Below are 21,858 nucleotides of genomic sequence, written 5' to 3'. Positions count from 1 at the left end.
TGAGAACAAGAAACATTATTGCCAATGTTAGATGGATATTGGAGAAAAGGAAAGAATACCAAAAGCCCCTATACCTTTGCTTCATCGACTACAGCAAAGCTTTTGACTGTGTAGCGAACTCTATGTGCAAATGGGAATACCCAAACACATAAGCTGTAGCTATGAGGTGTGGACTCAGTGGCTGTTGTATGGTAAAAGACATTCATGTACAAGTGCATAAGTTTGTGAGCGTCACCGCATGCAACATCATTTCCAAGCTCTAAATCGCTCTCTCTTCCTGTGCCCCTTCTCCCTTCAGGTAGTCATCAGGAGGTCTTGTTAGACTTAAACCTAATCTCCGGACAAACCATTTGTAAGGGGACAGGTTTAGAACAAATGCTAGGAAGTTCTTTTTCACTCAGAGGGTGGTGGACACGTGGAACACGCTTCCAGAGGCTGTTGTAGACAAGAAAACATTAAATGGTTTCAAAGAAGGTTTGGATAGATTCCTAGAAGAAAAAGGGATTGGGGGGTATAGATAGGTATAGACCATTGCTCAGGCAATGGGCCTGATGGGCCGCCGCGGGAGCGGACCGCTGGGCATGATGGACCTATGGTCTGCCTCAGCGGAGGCAACTTCTTATGTTCTTATGTTCTTAATCCGCCTTGAACCGCAAGGTAATGGCGGAATAGAAATCTCTAATATAATGTAATAACTCAGCTGCAGTGAGAACTGAATACAGCAACACTGGTTTCCAATAAAACATGGTGTCAGGCAAGGATGCATTTTGTCACAAGTTTCAAGTTTATTCCACTTTTGATGAATCGCCTATTACAAATTTCTAGGCGATGTACATAATATAATAAAAAAAAAACTTTAACATAATTACAATTAAATCCAATAGTGACTAACGTGAGAGATAGGAAAAAGGGGTAAAGTTACAATGGGGGTAAAGAGAGAAAAAAAAAAGGGGAAGAACAAAAGGTAGGGTAAAAATTTATTCAAAGCACACTTCGTACATATTAATTGAAACAGTTTAGAAAATGTAGAATTTTAAAAATCAAAAGCATCCTTAAATAAATAAGTTTTTAAAAACTTTTTGAATGCTGAAATATCACGTTCTATTCTGATATACTGGGGAAGGGAATTCCACCATTGTGGACCAGCAACAGTAAACATATCAGCTCTTCTCGTTCCAATTATTTTTAAAGAGGGCACAGTTAATAAATTTTGATCGGATGAGCGCAAAGATCTTTGGGGTTTATATGGGATTAGTGATTTAGATATAAATTGTGGCTCACTAAATGTAAGGGACTTAAAGATTAAAAGCATCAGTTTGTACAGGATCCTATGGTTAATTGGTAACCAATGCGCGTCTATCAACAATGGGGAGACGTGATCAAATTTTTTAGCGTTATAAATTAGCTTTATGGCCGTATTCTGAACAATTTGGAGTCTCCTTTTTTCTTTTTGTGTGATGTTTAAAAGTAGGGCATTACAATAATCGATTTTAGCTATGATGAATGAGTGGATTAAAATCTTTAAAGAAGTAGAATTAAGAAATTTGGCGATAGATCTTATCTGCCGTAGTTTGAAAAAACAATTTTTAACAATAGAAGAGACATGTTCATGATAGGATAAGTTATCATCAAATATTACCCCAAGAATTTTAACTGTGGGTTCCATGCTGATAGGTATGTTATTGAGAAAAAACGGTTTTATAAGTGAGATGTCTTTTTTCCAGTTAAATAGAATAGATTTGGTCTTATTAATATTCAGAGCTAATTTGTTTGAATTTAACCAGTTATGTATTTGTTCTAATTTTTGGTTAATAGAAGAGATGTCTGTGTCACTTTCAGGATCTAAAGGATGAATCAATTGGATATCGTCCGCATAAGAAAACGGAATAAAACCTATAGCCTGACAGATTTCTAGTAATGGAGATAGAAAGATATTAAATAGTAGGGGAGACAGAATGGATCCTTGTGGGATTCCGAAAGTTGAAGTAAAGATAGTGGAATCTTCATTATTAAATCTAACGGATGAAGTTCGATTATTGAAATAAGATTTAAACCAATCTAAGACTTTCCCGGTTAGTCCTTTTTCCTCTAGTCTATTTAGGAGCAAGTCGTGATCAATAGTATCAAAGGCGGCTGAGATATCTAAGGAAAAAAGGATAACAGATCTATGATGGTCTAGGTAATATTGGATATTAGAGGTTAAACCTATTAAAGAGTATTCAGTGCTATGAAACTCACCTTACCTGTACAGTGAAACCATCTTCAGAAAAGCAAATTTGGAAGAAGAGAGTGTCGATTTCAAAGTTGGTGGCCAAAATATAAACAACCTGCTAGACAAATGATGGGTTGTATCCATAGAAGTTTCGTCAGCCGGAAGCCCAAAGTCATAATGCCGTTGTACAGATCCATGGTGAGACCTCATCTGGAATATTGTGTACAATTCTTGAGGCCACATTACCAAAAAGATGTGCTGAGAGCTGAGTCAGTTCAGCGAATGGCCACCCGGATAGTCTCAGGCCTCAAGGATCTCCCGTATGAGGAAAGGCTGAGTAAATTGCAGCTATACTCACTCGAGGAACATAGAGAAAGGGGAGACATGATTGAGACGTTCAAATATATCACGGGCCGTATTGAGGTGGAAGATGATATCTTTTTTTCTTAAAGGACCCACGGCCACAAGAGGGCATCCGCTGAAAATCAGGGGCGGGAAATTTCATGGCGACACCAGGAAGTATGTCTTCACCAAAAGGGTGGTTGATCATTGGAATGATCTTCTACTGTAGGTAATTGAGGCCAGCAGCGTGCCAGACTTTAAGAAAAAATGGGATAGGCATGTGGGATCTCTTAGGGGAAGAAGTTAGGGGGGGGTGGGTCATTAGAGTGGGCAGACTTGATGGGCCGTGGCCCTTTTCTGCCGTCATTTTCTATGCAAATGATACAACACTCATCACCAGCAGCAAAGAAGACATGCTGTATCTACTGAGAAATGTCAAAGCCGAAAGTCATAACATGGGTTTAGAACTGAATATAGACAAGATGAAAATCATGAATACAGAAAATGATGACGCAACTAGCAGAGAGGAAATACTTCACAGAATAGCACTTGGTCACTCTTCAATGAAGGCTCTTGACAAAGTATTCAAAGGCAAAGAGATAACATTCCAAATGAAGATCAGACTTGTCCACGCACTCATTTTCTCAGTGGTCATATGGATGCAAAAGCTGGACACTACGGAAACAAGACAGAAAGAAGATTGACTCATTTGAGCTTTGGTGCTGGAGAAGAATTTTAGGCATACCGTGGACCACCAGAAGAACTAACGAATCAACTCTGTAAGAGATCAAACCAGCTATGTCACTCGAAGCCCAAACGATGAAGTTACGACTGTCTTATTTTGGTCACACCGTCAGAAGAGAGAGATCACTGGAGAAGGACATCGTGTTTGAGAAGATCGAAGGAAACAGGTGAAGAGGGCGACCTGCAATCAGATGGCTGGACACGTTGAAAACAACCATGGGATGACGCTAGGACTCAAATACGAGTTGATGACACCTAACAACAGCAACAATTGAAGCTGATCTTTTTTAGAAGAGCACAAAGACCTTGATGGTAAATATCTTGACAATTTGTTCCGCAAGTATTCTGGCTGGCCAATATTCCAAGCTTTAAACATCACACAAAGCAGTTTGAATTCTATATGTTTACTGATGGGTAACTAATGCAGATTATACAAGACTGGAGTAGTATGCTCTTTTTTTTTTTTTTAAACAACTGTAAGTAATCTAGCTGCGATGGTCTGAATAACATGTAAGCATTGCAAATTAGTTTTACTAGATCCAAGAAAAAAACTTACAGTAATCAAAGCGACTTGTTATAAAGGCATGGATTAATTTAGTCAAATTTTCTTTAGTCAGCAAAAATTTGTGGGTGCAGTGGGATTAGGATGGGGGTTTGGAAGACTCGCAGCTTCCACTAAAAGGTTAGAGTGGGGTATGGGCCTGAGTTCCCATCTCCGGTTAGCTTAGCGGGGTTTAAAAAAGGTTTTGATAATTTCCTAAAAGAGAAGTCCATTGGCCATTATTGAGATGGCTTGGGGAAATCCACTGCTTATTCCTAGGATAAACAGCATAAAATCTGCTTTACCACTTGGGATCTAACTAGGGACCTGGGTTGGCTACTGTTGGAAACAGGATACTGGACTTGATGGGCCTTCAGGCTGTCCCAGTAGGGCGATTCTTATGTTCTAAGGGTGTTCGAGTTTTACAATCGTAAAATCTAGCAACTCTAGATATGATCATATTTTGAACAACGATAGAGAAGCCGGAGTGCCCTATTTTGTACGACTCGGACCTGGAGTAGCCCCTTGTCAGTCGGGTTTTCAGAACATTCGCCATGAATATACATGAAACAAATTTGCATACAATGGAGGCAGTGTATGCAAATCAAGTTTATGCATATTCATTGCGGATATCCTGAAAACCTGACTGGCAAGGGAGGACTCCAGGACCGAGTTGAGAGACACTGCCATGGAATAGGGACTCTCTTTTTTTTTTTCAGTCTCTGTATAATGCTGTGTATGTGTGATTGCTCTTTGGAAATAAATAGGAGCAGGAGGTTTAAATAAGTGAGAGAGTACCTTGTAATTCACAACATTTATTTCCAACATGCCTCGATGCTCAGGTGTTGAAGTCGTGATAAGAACATAAGAATTGCCGCTGCTGGGTCAGACCAGTGGTCCTTCATGCTCGACAGTCCGCTCACACGGCGGCCCCCCAGGTCAAAGGCCAGTGCTCTAAATGAGTCCAGCCTCGCCTGCGTACGTTCCAGTTTAGCAGGAACTTGTCCAACTTTGTTTTGAATCCCTGGAGGGTGTTTTCCCCTACAACAGACTCCGGAAGAGCGTTCCAGCTCTCCACCATTCTCTGGGTGAAGAAGAACTTCCTTACGTTTGTACTGAATCTATCCCCTTTTAACTTTAGAGAGTGCCCTCTTGTTCTCTCTACCTTGGAGAGGGTGAACAACCTGTCTTTATCTACTTTGTCTTGAATCCCTGGAGGGTGTTTTCCCTATAACAGACTCCAGAAGAGCGTTCCAGTTTTCCACCACTCTCTAGGTGAAGAAGAACTTTCTTACGTTTGTACGGAATCTATCCCCTTTCAACTTTAGAGAGTGCCCTCTCGTTCTCTCTACCTTGGAGAGGGTGAACAACCTGTCCTTATCTACTAAGTCTATCCCCTTCAGTATCTTGAATATTTCAATCATGTCCCCTCTCAGTCTCCTCTGTTCGAGGGAGAAGAGGCCCAGTTTTTCTAATATTTCACTGTACGGCAGCTCCTCCAACCCCTTAACCATCTTAGTCGCTCTTCTCTGGACCCTTTCAAGTAGTACCGTGTCCTTCTTCATGTACGGCGACCAGTGCTGGACGCAGTACTCCAGGTGAGGGCGCACCATGGCCCGGTTCAGCGGATTGATAACCTTCTCTGATCTGTTGGTGATCCCCTTCTTAATCATTCCTAGCATTCTGTTCGTCCTTTTTGCTACCGCAGCGCATTGTGCAGTCGGCTTCATCGACCATTCATGTCAATATGGAGTCAATAGCAAATTGAGTTATAAAATAGCTCGAATCTGGGCTCCTTCCAATTATTCCGAAAACATCTGAAAACTTGGCTATTCTCAAAAATGTAAATTTCGCTGCTCTCTTCATATTCACTAATTCTTACATATTTTTCCTTATTTTAGGGCTCCTTTTACTAAGCCGCGTTAGAACATTAGCGCATGCTAAATTGCCCCACACACTAGACGCTAATGCCAGCATTGAGCTGGCATTAGTTCTAGCCGCGTAGCGCGGGTTTAGCGTGCGCTAAAAACGTTAACGGAGCTTAGTAAAAGGATCCCTTAATGTTCATGTAAACCGTGCCGAGCTTTATCTTTATAGAGAGGATGCGGAGTTCATAGACAACGGCGCGAAAGACAAAAGTGTGCGCCGACAATTGAGCACAGTGTGCGCCGCCGCGCCGCTCTAAATTACAGTTTTTATGGGCTCCAATGGGGGGTTTTGTTGGGGAACCCCCCCCCCCAGTTTACTTAATAGACATCGCGCCGGCGTTATGGAGGGTTTGGGGGGTTGTAACCCTCCACATTTTACTGTAAACTTAACTTTTTCCCTAAAAACAGGGAAAAAGTGAAGTTTTCAATAAAATGTGGGGGGTTACAACCCCCCACACCCTCTACAATGCCCCCACAACGCGGCGCGATGTGTATTAAGTAAAGTGGGGGGGTTCCCCCCCCACACCCCCCGTCGGAGCGCTAAAAACAGTAATTTAGAGCGGCGCGGTGGCACGCGCTGCGCTCAATTGTCTGGGTGCGTCTTTGTCCCGGCGCGCTTTTGACCTGACACCGGATGCGGTATATAAGCTTAAGGTTTAGTTTAGTGAAAATACACAGCAGCAAAATCCGACTCTGCCGTTCCTAGATGAATTTCTTGATTTGGTTGATTCTGTTTGGGAATGCAGATTGTCCGGTTTTAGTCAAAAGAGCATTTTCAGGCACTCGGCCAAAGGACAGCCTCAGCCTATCAGCAGATCTGTTGTCCTCAATCAGGAACATTGTCTCCTTGGCACTTGTACAGATGCAATTAACTGTTTTTGGACAGAAAAAACACGCAGGCTTTCAAGAGTCAACCGCACAAGAACAGAACCTCTGCTTCTGTTACTGACTTTCCCCACAGCCAAATAGATCTGTGATCTGTAGGCCGTGACTCTGCCAACCTTAACTTACATGGCACCTTTTATTGCACTTTAATTAACCCATCCTAATTAACTGAGGAATGATTTCTAATGCCTAATTGAGAAGGCCACAGCCTTTAGACTTCTCTCCAGTCTCTCTTGGCTATTAATCTCACTCATTCGGCTCATCTGTATTTTCTACAATTCTAGTGATTGTTAAAAAACATCTTCCCATTGAAATATTTAATAGGCAAAATGCATGTACACTTCTCACTCCGTATTCGCGGTTTCAGCAATTGCGATAGAAACATAGAAACATAGAAAGATGACGGCAGAAAAGGGCTATAGCCCACCAAGTCTGCCCACTCTATTGACCCACCCCATCAAGGCTGAGTGCCTTACTAGGCCTCTGTAGGGATCCCACGTAGATGTCCCATTTATTCTTAAAGTCAAGCACGCTGTTGGCCTTGGCCACCTGCTCCGGAAGCTTATTCCAGTGCCCCACCACTCTTTCCGTGAAGAAATACTTCCTGGTGTCACCCCTAAATTTCCCTCCTCTGAGTTTGAGCAGATGCCCTCTTGTGGCCGAGGATCCCCTGAGTAGGAAGATGTCATCTTTCACCTCGACACGACCCGTGATGTATTTAAACGTCTCAATCATGTCTCCCCTCTCCCTGCGTTCCTCCAGAGTGTAGAGTTGCAATTTGTTCAGTCTCTCTTCGTACGAGAGACGCTTGAGCCCCGAGATATTCCTAGTGGCCATCCGCTGAACCGACTCGACTCTAAGCACATCTTTGCAGTAATGTGGCCTCCAGAACTGCACACAGTACTCCAGATGAGGTCTCACCATGGTTCTATACAGTGGCATTATGACCTCAGGTTTCCTGCTTACGAAACTTCTATTGATACATCCCATCATTTGTCTTGCCTTGGATGATGCTTTCTCCACCTGTTTTGCAACCTTCATGTCTGCACTGATGATCACTCCCAAGTCTCGTTCTACTGTCATCCTAGCCAACGTTTCTCCATTTAAGGTGTAAGTTTTGCACGGATTCCTGCTATTGAGGTGCATGACCTTACATTTCTTAGCGTTGAAGCCCAGCATGCTGGCTCCTCCCTCAAATTACGTCAGCTTGCATAGAGAAATCGCTGATTCCAAGCGTTTACAGAATCACCGATTCCCAGCACTTCCTTCACCTGTGATTTGCCTCTCCTTCAGGAACAAGCCAGGTCTCCCACCATGTTGTTCGCGGTTTCACCATATTCACAATGGTTTTTAATAGAAAACCGCGAATAACTTATGAAAAAGTTATTTGCGGTTTTTCAGTATTCACGGGTCTGTTAATCCCCTATCACAGCGAATACGGAGGGAGAAGTGTATCAGTACTTAATATTTCTGTGAAAAGTTTGAAAGGGACACAGAGTTGAAAATAAAAAACTGGGTAGAGGGATGCAAACGAAAGTCACAGGAAAAAAGTCGGTGCTTTTTAACCTAATATTCCACTTGCCTTTGGATGCCACCATAGTGCTCTGAGCCAAGTTGCTGCAGAAAGGTAGGGGGTAATATGAATAACAGAAAATTAAGTGCCTCTGAGGCCTCAGTCCTGTTCTTCTGATTCCCCGGTATCAAGTGGAATTATTAGGAGAATTAAGAGGCTCAGTGGAGAGATGCAAAACGTTTAGTTACTCCAATTGCACAGGTCTTGCGAGGATTGTAGATCAAAAATCAGCAAGGCAAATGTTTTCTTAAGTAGAAAGACCCAATGCTGACAGGCCTTACTCGGCGATACTTTGGTTTTCTTTTTTCTTAAATCAAGAATTAATCTTGTACAGAAAAGAAAATGGGGTCCTTTTACTAAGGCCTACGCATAGCTGTACATTTTAACATCCAATAGACAGTCCCTGCTCAGAAGAGCTTACAATCTAGTTTAGACAGAACATTACAGGGATGGGGAGATTATGGTAGAGGAAATGATACAGTGGGTCAAGGTATCTGACAGCAGTGAGGGGGAATCAAGAGTTGAAAGCAGTTTCAAAAAAGTGGGCCTTTACTCGGATTCGAACAAGCTAAAGGCCCACTTTTTTTGAAACTGCCTTTTGATGAAGACCACACACCATTTTAGTAGCCTTCCTCTGGACCGACTCTTTTTGAAGGTGCGGCCTCCAGAATACATGAGGTGTCACCAGAGTATATTTTTTTTAAAAAGAGGGCTCCAGAGATTAGCAGGGCAGTATATTAAAAATGAGGGGAAAACCCCCCAACCAGAGACAATTTTAAGGTTAAACATTCTTTCCCCCATCGCAAGCACAGCATCAAATGCTCTGGAGTGGTTGAGCATTTGCTTACTCGTACGCTCGATTAAACCTTGGATGACTGCCAGTAGACTCGGGTCGAATTTTGGCTAAATCACAGGTTTGACTATGACCATTCTTCTAGTGTGTTTTCAGAGAAAATCAACACTGGTGATAAGGAGTAAATCCAATTGAAATGAACGTAATCATCGAGCCAGTGTGCCTTCCATGATACTGCAGGTGAACTCCAATTATAGAAAGAAAGGGAAAGAGAAAAAGAAATTCCTATAGCTCTGGCTCACTTCATACCCTGAAAGCAACCCTCCGGAATTTTTCACCCTCTACGCTGACAGCATTCTAATTACCAGGGACAGATACAGTGGAAAATCCTTGGAATTCTCTTTCATTTTTAATTGCTTCTCTAGGCCTTGCTGTCTAAGGCAGGTTGGCGCATTCAGTCAGTCTATTAACCTTTTGTGTTTTGTGGAAGACTCATTGTACTGAAAGGCTCTGAAAATGAGAGAAAGAGAGAAAAAAAAAGACCATTTTTAACGGCATGTCTATTCGTGCCTCATCAGTACAGCTATTTGGTTCTTATTTCCCCCATAGTCCACATTGTAGATGTGATTTAAGTTAATAATCAGAAAAAATAAAAAATATAAGAAAACAAACAGAAGGTAAAATAAGATCATATAGTTTTTTTTAAAATGGACTAACGATGCATTTTTTTTTTTGAAGGCTAGAACCTTCTTCTTCAGATCAGAACATTATGAGCTCGAATATATTAGTGAAACACAAAAGCATTCGGATGAGAGCCGCAGGGGAAAAGGTGTAGGAGGAGGGAGGGAGAGGAGAAACAGGGAGAGGTGGGTGGGTGATCAGAAGGTGACAATGCAATATAATTTTGTGGTTCATACGGTGACAGGAAAGCTAAGTCCCATCTTGTTAGGGTCAAAATATTTCATCACCTTAACTTGTAAGGTTTTATGCTCCTGGATTGTTTTGCTTATAATTAATGATCAGTAAGAGTGTAGAAATATCTTTTTCTCTTCCCTATTAACTCTTCCCTTTCCGAACAACAAGAGCAAGAAAAAGAAGAGCACACACGAAGAAATAAACAAGGCGTCGCTTTTGAGAACTCAAAATCCACGGCCTGTCTTTAAAAAAAGGGTGCGTGGTTTGTGATCGTTTTACCCAAGAGAAGAATATGAATTGGCTGACTTAGTCCATTGCTCAGAACCAGGAATTCATCTAGGTGGAATACTATATCCCCTGGAAAACCTGATTTATTGTTGAATTAATTCAGTAGACCAAATTTCTCCTCACCATTTGTTATTCTAATGAAGAAACAAGGGAGCTCAGAGGAAGAGGCTTCGGCCTGACTTTAGGTCGGTTAAGGCCATAAAGCATATTGCAAAGTGGATTTTAACTTTGGAGTTTTAGCTGTTATAAAACATTCCTGGTCTCTTCAAACGAGACAGCTTTCTGGAGAGCAGGAAACACAGAGACAAGGGGAAGAATTCTAGCTAAAATGGGCCTCTATTAATATATAATGATCTAGAAAAAAAATAATTCTCAGCTCATAACCCCCACTCCTGTACTCTCCCCCCCCCCCCCAACCTCCTCCCAGGTAATGTACAATGGAACTTGTCAAACATGGCTTAGGAATAAAAGGTAACAGATAACATTTTTTTATTTAGGGGTCCTTTAATTAAGGTGCGCTAACTGATTTAGCGTGCACTAAAGATTAAGAACATAAGAATAGCCTTACTGGGTCAGACCACTGGTCCATCAAGCCCAGTAGCCCGTTCTCATAGTAGCAAATCCAGGTTACTAGTACCTGGCCAAAACCTAAGGAGTAGCAACATTCCATACAGAATCCCAAAGGGTAGCAACATTCCATACAGAATCCCAAAGAATAGCAAGATTCTAGAATCCCAAAGAGTAGCAACATTTCATACAAAATGCCAAAGAGTAACAAGATTCTAGAATCCCAAAGAGTAGCAACATTTCATACAAAATGCCGAAGAGTAGCAAGATTCTGGAATCCCAAAGAGTAACAAGATTCTAGAATCCCAAAGAGTAGCAACATTCCATACAGAATCCCGAAGAGTAGCAAGATTCTGGAATCCCAAAGAGTAACAAGATTCTAGAATCCCAAAGAGTAGCAACATTCCATACAGAATCCCGAAGAGTAGCAAGATTCCGGAATCCCAAAGAGTAACAAGATTCTAGAATCCCAAAGAGTAGCAACATTCCATACAGAATCCCAAAGAGTAACAAGATTCTAGAATCCCAAAGAGTAGCAACATTCCATACAGAATCCCGAAGAGTAGCAAGATTCCGGAATCCCAAAGAGTAACAAGATTCTAGAATCCCAAAGAGTAGCAACATTCCATACAGAATCCCAAAGAGTAGCAAGATTCTGGAATCCCAAAGAATAGCAACATTCCTTACAGACTCACAAAGAATAGCAAGATTCTGGAATCCCAAAGAGTAGCAACATTCCATACAGAATCTCAAAGAATAGCAAGATTCCGGAATCCCAGAGAGTAACAAGATTCTAGAATCCCAAAGAGTAGCAACATTCTGGAATCCCAGAGAGTAACAAGATTCTAGAATCCCAAAGAGTAGCAACATTCCATACAGAATCCCAAAAAATAGCAAGATTCCGGAATCCCAGAGAGTAAGAAGATTCTAGAATCCCAAAGAGTAGCAAGATTCTGGAATCCCAGAGAGTAACAAGATTCTAGAATCCCAAGGAGTAGCAACATTCCATACAGAATCTCAAAGAATAGCAAGATTCTGGAATCCCAGAGAGTAACAAGATTCTAGAATCCCAAAGAGTAGCAACATTCCATACAGAATCCCAAAAAATAGCAAGATTCCGGAATCCCAGAGAGTAACAAGATTCTAGAATCCCAAAGAGTAGCAAGATTCTGGAATCCCAGAGAGTAACAAGATTCTAGAATCCCAAGGAGTAGCAAGATTCTGGAATCCCAGAGAGTAACAAGATTCTAGAATCCCAAAGAGTAGCAAGATTCTGGAATCCCAGAGAGTAACAAGATTCTAGAATCCCAAGGAGTAGCAACATTCCATGCTACCGATCCAGCGCAAGCAGTGGCTTCCCCCATGTCTTTCTCAATAACAGACTAAATGCTAAGACATCCATTATATTCCTATGGGCATCTTAGCATTTAGTTTGCACTAATCTTTAGCGCTCGCTAAATCAGTTAGCGCACCTTAATAAAAGGACCCCTTAATTTGTTTTCAGTCCCGTTGTCCCAAAAGGGCTCAGAACAGGTTACAGGTTAAACAAACATAATATACAATTAACAGGTTACGATTTGTGCCGGAGTTGCCATAATTTTTGATACAAGTTTTTATCCTAACTTGACATATACTAGGGTCTAATGCAGATGTGGGCAACTCCGTTGCTCGAGGGCCGGAATCCAATCAGATTTTCTCAATAAATATGTATGAGTTCTATTTGCATGCACTGATTTCAATGCATATTCATTGGGAAATCCTGAAAACCCGACTGGATTCTGGCCCTCGAGGACCGGAGTTGCCCATGTCTGATCTAATGCTAATATACATAGTATATAGTTTACAGGTTACAATTTGCCACTTTGTTGGTTGGGCTGAGAACTTTTCAGCGGCCCTTCATAAGAACATAAGAATTGCCGCTGCTGGGTCAGACCAGTGGTCCATCCTGCCCGGCAGTCCACTCGCACGGCGGCCCCCAGGTCAAAGACCAGTGCTCTAAATGAGTCCAGCCTTACCTGCATACGTCCCAGTTTAGCAGGAACTTGTCCAGCTTCATACTTGGTAGGACTGATATTTGGGGGGTTAACTGGGAACAGAATCATCATTTGGCTGTTTAAATGCCAAAGAGTCAGCACTTAACCCTCCAATGTAACTTCATAAATAGAACCCCATAGCAATCAGTTCTATCTATATGTAGTTTGCATATTCTAAATATTGCATGTAATGGCTATTGTTTCACTGGTGTCATAAACCTAGAAACCGAATGCTGGAACCTAGGTGTGGCCAGGCACTGAATTCCAGGTTTGAGGAGGTGCTGAAAAGTTCTTAGCCCAGCCAAGCAAGAGAATGAGGTGAACATGGTTCAATCAATGATCTGAAACTATGTTAAAACATAGAATTGGCAAATTGGCACTTGATGAAATAAGATGACCGTGGCAAAATAAGTCAGAATTTAGGAAGTTGGTTGATTGGGCTGAGAACTTTTCAGCACCCCCTTAAATACAGTATAATAAAAGTGAGCCCAGTATAGGACAATCAGGCCATTGTGACATCACAAGTGAAGTTGGCTCTTAGGCATTGGTGGAATGAGGCATTATGACATCACAATCTCAGCTCTGGAATGTTGCTCCAAGGAGTTGCTGAAAAGTCCTCAGCCCAGCCAAGAAGAGAATGAAGTGGATATGGTTCAATCAATGACCTGAAACAATGTCAAAACCCAGAATTTCATTTCTGCAAATTGGCACTTAACGAGATAAGGTAACATTCTTTTCAGCTCCAGTGGCAAAATAACGCTCAGAATTTAGGAAGTTGGTTGGTGGGCTGAGAACCTTTCAGCATCCCCTTATAAAGTTACATATTAGGGTCACTTTGAAACCCAGATCAGTCTGTGGCCTCAAGGGGTGGAATTGCCTGTCCCTGGGTTAATCACTTTTTTGGTGATTACTGTATCTGAGTGACAGATGCATCTCTTGTCTGCATATCCAGTTCAGCTCAGGCCAAGAGAAAAAAAAATTTCCAAGTGGGTGATAACATAGAAGTCATCCGTCTCTGAGAGTCTCAGTGTGGTTGAGCCTGGGTGAAGAGCTTAGGCTGGGTCTCGGATGGGGGAATTCAAGATCTGCTAAAGCTGTCCTCGGAAACACAGCATTAAATGAAACCCGACCGTTTCTCACAGCTTTTCTGTCAATTGAAAATGTACAGTAAATTGCTGAGGTAGTTTTATTTTCTTCATTTGCGGGTAAAATCAGTTGCAACTTGCAACCATCATGCAGGATGGCACCATGTGTGGGTGTTTTTAAAGTAAAAAAAAAAAAAAATGATTCAGATGTGAAATTATTATTAAATGAGTCACATCAGTCTGCCAGAATTGAGAGTCGAAACTCTTTAACCCAAAATTGAAGATCAAGTATTGTGCCAGGAGACTGGAGGATTTAGCCACTCAACAGAACGAAATAAAACGTAGGCAGAAAGATGAAAAGTAGAGGCTGGAATGCAAATGCCAATTTAAATTAAATTATTGGTTACGACTCTGGTGTTTCAGAACCTCTTTATGTATGCTGTAAGTAATTACTGTATATAGTATTCAAACGCAACTAAATCTGGACCACAGGACAATTTGCGCACAGCGGGTCCTCCCTAGTAGGCGGCAGACCTAATTATAACTATTAATGTTTGCACAAGCTGTACAGAAGGTCATGATAGAGCCCCAGCGGATCCCAAACCTGTCCTGGGGAAACCCCCAGACCGCCAGATTCTCAGGAGATCTCCAGTGGATATTGACGAGGCTGCGGAGGAGGTTCATGCAAATCTCTCTCATGAATATTCATTGATAACCCAACACACAATAACTGACTAGTAAATTTTGGCTTCAATTAATTGCAGCAATCACAAACAGAGAAGCCACTAAAATTGTCATTTATTTCTTACTTTTTAATTTATTCTAATTTCGCATTCCAAACTTCATTAACCCCCTCCTTTAGTAACGCGTAGCACGGGTGTTAGCGCAATCAGCAGCGGTAACTGCTCCGACGCTCACGGAATTCCTGCCGATGCTAAAACCCCTGCTACGCATTAGGAAAGGAGGGGCTAAATAGTTATGAATACTTCCTACATCAGATATCATCACATTATAATCCCTTCCCTTCCCTTCCCATTAGAATACCTACCCTTCCCTTCCCCAAAAGCATTTACATAAGTCATTGCCAATTGCCACCAAAAACACCAGCCAAAGGCATTTGTCTAGGTTCATCCGATGCTCGTGCACCATTTCCTTGTAGCTATTTTGTTTTCATAGCAGTTCATCGCTAGCTAAGCTCATTCGTAAAATTTCATCAGTAGTCATTGTGGATCTCCTGAAAACCGGACTGGCTAGAGGTTCCTCAAGGACAGATTTGGGACCCAGTGCTCTAAGGGGAGAGGCTCCTGCCTGCTTAAAAACCGCACTGAACTGGCCACTGCCAGTATTCAGTGGCACTTAACTGGGTTCTAATTGCTGCAGCACCGCGGGACAGGTCTGCCGGAGTCGGGGCCGCTGTTCTCTCTCCGTGAAAGAGGTTAGCGCTCCTCAGATTGGAAACGAGATGGCTGAAAAGGGATAGGATAGAGCAGTCTATCGCAAACTGTGTGCCGTGGAGGAGAGTCGTCCATGCCGGCTGCCTCCCTACAGGACCTGTATCGGCAGGGTCGCGGCTAGACGGGCCTCTGCGCATGCACGGACATTGATGCAATGAAATCACGCATGAGCATAACATCATCGCGTCGACTTCCAGGTGCCTTCCGGCCGGGTCACTGGTTTTAGTGTGCCGCCGGCCGGAAAAGTTTGCGAGACACTGGGATAGAGGTTCACAAAATTCCGAGAGTTATAGAAGGGGTAAAAGTGAATCAAATGTTTTGCTCTTTCAAAAAATTACAAAGACTAGGGGGACACGCCGTGAAGTTACATGGAAACACCTTTAAAACGCAAAAGGAGGAAATGAATAATTTAATGAAAGCAGTGTATGCAAATAGATCTCATGCAAATTCAATGGGGAAATCCTGAAAACCCAACTGGATTGCAGCCTTCGAGGCATCCTCAACCAGTCTCTTTCCCTACCAGTAAAGGGTGGCATGCCACCATATTACCCCAGTGCTAATTAATCAAACCAAAATTGGCACAGGCAGATGTGCAAGTGTTACAGCACTGTATGAAGACATGATCTCAGGGCAATAGATTTTCTATAGACGCCCTGTTTACTTTTCCATCCGTACAGGGTTGTAGAAGCAAGAAATTTCTTGATCGTACTTTCGCATTTCAAGCTGCTTCCCACGATAAAGAATTTTGATCGTTATCGCTTACAGCTTGTTCTTATAAACATTTTAGAACTCAGTTGAAAACCTATCTTTTCTCAAAATACTTGGCCAAATAACTCTTCTTGTTCTTCGTGATTTGTTTATAATCTTTTGTAAACCGCGTTGAACTTACGGTTATGCGGTTAAGAAGCACAATGTTATGTTATGTTTGTGGCTGGCTACTGACAAAGATCATGAATACGGAAAATGATGAAGAGTTTGAGCTTGAAGGCCATAGAATAGAAGTTGTAAAGGATTTCCATCTGTTGGGCTCTTTTGTAAACATAGAAGCAGCTAGCAGGGAAGAAATACTCCACAGACTAGCACTTGGTCGCTCTTCAATGAAGGCTCTCGACAAAGTATTCAAAGGAAGGAGGTAACACTCCAAACGAAGATCAGACTTGTCCACGCACTCGTTTTCTCAGTGGTCAGTTACGGATGCAAAAGCTGGACACTTCAGAAAGACTGACTCATTTGAGCTTTGGTGTTGGAGAAGAATTTTAGGCATGCCGTGGACCGCCAGAAGAACTAACGAATCAATTCTGGAAGAGATCAGACCGGCTATGTCACTCGAAGCCCAAACGATGACGTTACGACCGTCTTATTTTGGTCACGCCGTCAGAAGAGAGAGATCACTGGAGAAGGACATCACGTTTGAGAAGATCGAAGGAACCAGGCGAAGAGAGCGACCTGCAGTCAGATGGCCGGACATGCTGAAAGTAACCAGGGAGATGATGCTGGAGGACCTTTCTGGACTACCACAAAGCCTGCAATTCATCAAGTTGCTAGGATTCGAGCACGAGTCAATAGCATCTCATAACAACAAGAAGAACGGAGGCCACCATCAATCTCATTAGCACCGGAGCACGTTCTCAGGTTGTTGTTTTTTTTTAGCCATTAGTTTGATTTTTATTACTTTTCATTGTAAGTTGGATTGTTGTTTTGCTCTACCCAGGGGTCCCCTTGTTAACAAGATATGTAACCCCAAGGGAATAACTGCTAAAAGTGAGATTTTAATAAGCAAATTGAAGTTGAATTAGGAGGGCATGCAGTTCTACGTTATAATTTATTTTGTAACATTTTCAGAGATTAATTATTGTTATTACATGTATTATTATTTTAGGTTTCACAGCTCATTTGCAATGATCTTCTTTTTCATTCATTTTTTTTTTTGCATCTCAATTTTTCTTGTCTCTTACCAAAGGAAAATATCATTTTTCTTCTTTCATGTTCATATTTCCTTTTATCAGGAAAGATTTTTTTTTTCTGTCCTGTATCTATGGCAACAATTTTTCGTCACAGAGATGAGATCTGAACGAGACACCTTCTGACCATTGGTACCTGCTAAGATCTTTTTTTCTCTATTTCCCATCTTGCCATTTTTTCTCTCTTTTTATGTTGGGGGAAACACAAGTAAGAAAACAAAAGCGTTCACAACAGATCAAAGTCAGTTTTCCTCTGATGCTCTGATTGCAATGTGTCTCTATAGAAAAATAACAGCATCGCCATCGGCAGACCTGTTAAAGTAATTTCTTTCAGTGTTAGATTCTCTAAATTAAAAGCAGTGATGTTGCTCAGAAAAAGCACATAAGATGTTAGGTTCTCTCTTTTAGGGTTATGTCAACAATTTCTCTTCCTATGTGTTTTCTTTATCTTTAAAATATGGCAGGTACAGAATTTTGGATATGATAAGGTTGCATGGATGTCACCTGGCAGATAAATAGTCCACCTCCCCCAAACAAAAAGCCCCTACATCTATGGGGGATACACCTCAGAAGATGTGGAAGAGTTGTGAGGGTATCCCCTTTTTTTCCTGGGTCTTCTTGCATTGCACAGTTAAAAGCAGGGTTCCTGACTATTCTTGGGCCTGTTCTTTTTAACATTTTTATAAACGATATTGCTGAAGGGTTGTCGGGTAAGATTTGCCTCTTTGCGGATGATACCAAAATCTGTAATAGAGTAGACACGTCGGATGGTGTGAATAACACGAAGAAAAAGCTGGCGAAGCTTGAAGAATGGTCTGAAATTTGGCAGCTAAAATATAATGCTAAGAAATGCAAAGTCATGCATTTGGCTGCAAAAACCTGAGGGAACGGTACAGATTAAGGAGTGAAGAGCTTATGTGCACGACAGAAAAGCGGGACTTGGGTGGGATAGTACGTGATGATCTTAAGGTGGCCAAACAGGTTGAAAAGGTGACGGTGAAAGCTAGAAGGATGCTAGGGTGCATAGGGAGAGGTATGGCCAGTAGGAAAAAGGAGGTATGGATGCCCCTGTATAAGACTTTGGTGAGACCTCATTTAAAACTTACCGTATATACTTGAATATAAGCCAGCCCAAATATAAACTGAGGTAACCTTTTTCCCCCTAAAGGAAGAAAGAAGTTGACTTCAATATAAATCAGGAGGGGGGGGGGTGTAATATTCAAGTGCCCTGCCCTGCACCCAGCCTCCCTCCTTCCCTCTCTTGCCTACCATGCTCTGCATCCTGTCCACCCTCCTTTCCTGCCCTGTACTTTGTCCCCTCTCCATCCCTCCCTCCCTACTGATGCCTTGCAAGCCTCCACCAGGCCTGCCGTAAGACCTGGTGGTCCAGCGGTGGTCCGGGACAGGAGAGATCCCTCCCACCTCCTGTCCCAGCCAACTCTGAAAATATTTATCTCCCTCCCGCCTCCCCCGCGTACCTTTCAAATCCCTGGTGGTCCAGTGATGAGCCAGAGCAGGAACAATCTTCGGGACTCAGGGCAGCCATTCATTTAGCATCTCTGCACGGGGCAGGAGTGCAGGAAGATTACTCCTGCTCCGGTTCACCGCTGGACCATCAGGGATTTGAAAGGTACATGGGGGAGATGGGAGGGAAGCAAAAGTTGTCACAGTTGGCCGGGACAGGAGGTGGGAGGGATCTCTTCTGACCTGGCCCACTGCCGGACCACCAGGTCTGACGGCAAGCCCAGTGGAAGCCTGGAACAGGTCCAGGAGGGTGGTGGGTAGGCGCTGACCCGAATATAAGCTGATACCCCCATTATGGGCCATTTTTTGGGCCCAAAAATCTCTGCTTTTATTCAAGTATATATGGTACACCTAACGCAGAAATTGATGTGGACTATTTTGTACCTATGTAGGTACACGTGATTATTTTATCCCAACTATCCCTGAGAACGCTTGTCCACTGCACACATTTAAGTACATGCTGTTAACATACTTAAATGCACATGTGATTTTAGGAATGCCTCTTTTCCACATGCTACATATGAGTACGTGGAAAAGCTTTTCTAAAATGACCTGGTTGACCTCAATAATAATAATAATAATTTTATTTCTTATATACCGCTATACCATAAGTTCAAAGCGGTTTACAACAAGTTACATATAATGAGTGTATGAGATGTAAGGGGAACAGAAAAAGTACTTTCTGGGATACAAATTGCAAATGGAAGAGAACCAAGATGGTTTGAATCAAAAGGAAGTATCTAGTCAGAGATTGGGGTGCAGGGGAAACAATTTGGGTGGAATATCTTTACAAATGGGAAGAAGGATGAGTTAATCTAAAATCAAGAGAATTGGGGATTTGGTTGAGGATAGCTGAGGGGGATTGGGCAAGAATTGGGAATTAGAATTTGTTAAAGAGACGGGTCTTCAGTGATTTTCTAATATACAAAAAAAAAAAAAAAAATGACCTGCATAAAATGTATGCTTAAGAGAGAGAAGCCAAGAAATGCTTCTTAATGAATCTAAGAAAATAATCTTGGTTTTTTATTGGGTTTTTTTTTTCACCCTATGCAGGTCTTCGAACACCGTCTGTGTCCCCATCTGGCTATAAGGCATCCTTTGAGATGATTCACAATTGCAACCTTGTATCCCAGGAAACTGTGTCCCCCTGAGGTATTGTAGCTAGCAGATGTGCTGTTTCCATACCTGACATGTGTCTTTAATTATGTCCACATGTAATTAAAGTGCTTACAATTGACTAAAATGAAAAACATCCATGGCACAGAAGCATCCAGCAGTGCATTATGTTGCAGAGCGAGGCAGCCACATCGATATTTCAAAGGTCCCAGGGGAGAGTTAGTATGAGAATGCTTATTCTTAGGATAAGCAACATAAAATCTGTTTTACTACTTGTGATCTAGCTACGTACTTGGGACCTGGGTTGGCCACTGCTGGGCTTGATGGATACTGGATACTGGGCTTGTTGGATCTATGATCTGTCCCAGTATGGCAGCTCTTAGGTTCTCATGTGAGCCAAGTATAGGATAATGAAGCCATTGGGACATCACTGAAGAGTTTGGCTCTTAGGCATTGGTGGAATGAGCCATTGTGACATCACAATCTCAGCTCTGGATGGAATGTTGCTACTCTGGGTTTCTGTCTGATACTTGGGACCTGGGCTGGCCGCTGTTGGAAACAGGATCTTGGGCTTGATGGACCTTCCATCTGTCCCAGTATGACAATACTTATGTTCTTATGTGAGCCAAGTATAGGTCAATCAAGTCATTGTGACATCATTGGTGAGGTTGGCTCTTAGGCATTGGTGGAATAAGGCATTATGACATCACAATCTCAGCACTGGAATGTTGCTACTTTTGGGGGTTTTGTCAGGTACTTGGAACCTGGGTTGGCAACTGTTGGAACAGGATACTGGGCTTGATGGACCTACGGTCTGTCCCAGTAAGGCAACTCTTATGTTCTTGAATATAGGACAGTCACGCTATTGTGACTTCACTGATTAGATTGGCTGTTAGGCATTGGTGGAATGAGGCATTATGACATCACAATCTCAGCTCTGGAATGTTGCTACTCTGGGTTTCTGCCTGGTACTTGTGACCTGGGCTGGCCGCTGTTGGAAACAGGATACTGGGCTTGGTGGACCTACGGTTGGTCCTAGTAAGGCAACTCTTATGTTCTTATGAGGGAAATATCTTTATCTCTCTCTGAAATACATTGGGATGATAGGATTTTCAAGAAGGAGACAGTGGAGTAGAATAATGGCGATTTTTTGACCCCCAAAAGAGAAAGCCCTGACCTACACAATGCAGTGCCAAGAGCTCAGAAGAGGAAAATCCAGACTACAGAGTGTAGAAAAGTAGAAACATGATGGCTCAAGCCCCTCCCAAGGGACGGTGCCTGAGTAGTCTCAGCAAATCACGGCCTTCTAGATATCCTTCACGGGCTGCAATTGTCCTGCGCGGATTCGTCGGTGTACCAACCTCTTCAAGAATTTTTAAAAAATTTTTTTCAAATTTCTCTGCTCACGTATGTATTTAGGGATCTCTGTGGCCCTATACAGGAGAACGTGATAGGTTTTAACTATAATATTTTCCCCAAAGGGAGGTGCACCCTTCCTGGAGATACTACAATACCAGGTTGATGCGTGGAGTGGATGAAGCAAGCTCCTAACTAGGCGGTGTTCAGCTCCAGATTTCCTTTATTTGTTAACACTGCATGCAAATTCCCAGAACTTCCCTGATCTGCCCCTGTGTCTCCCATGGATGCGCCCACTTTCGCGAACCACGTTTAAAATGTAGTTATGGATCATGATGCCTAAAGCTTAAGTTTCAAGTTTATTTTAGTCTTGATATACCGCTTTTAAGTGCACAGCGGTTTACAATTTATACAAAAACAAAAACAAAAAATGTTAAAAATATAAAAAATGGTGGATGACAAAGTCACAAGATCAATCCAGACATATCGTGATACGTAGGGGCAAATGGGAAGGAAATATTGCATAAAAATAGAAAAGAGA

General features: G+C 42.2%; 1 long non-coding RNA gene across 1 annotated transcript in view; it reads left to right on the top strand.

Annotated features, from left to right (window-relative positions):
• The window catches only part of LOC117367142, an 89,066-nt gene that overhangs the window by 13,222 nt on the left and 53,986 nt on the right, over positions 1–21,858 (top strand). The window contains exon 2 of the long non-coding RNA XR_004540702.1: positions 19,899–19,997. This is a non-coding gene — a long non-coding RNA (uncharacterized LOC117367142). The remainder of the gene's footprint in view (positions 1–19,898; positions 19,998–21,858) is intronic.

Source organism: Geotrypetes seraphini, chromosome 9 (assembly GCF_902459505.1).
Source record: "Geotrypetes seraphini chromosome 9, aGeoSer1.1, whole genome shotgun sequence".
Taxonomy (NCBI): domain Eukaryota; kingdom Metazoa; phylum Chordata; class Amphibia; order Gymnophiona; family Dermophiidae; genus Geotrypetes; species Geotrypetes seraphini.
Note: the sequence above shows the minus strand (reverse complement) of the source record. Positions and strands in the feature narration are given on the sequence as shown.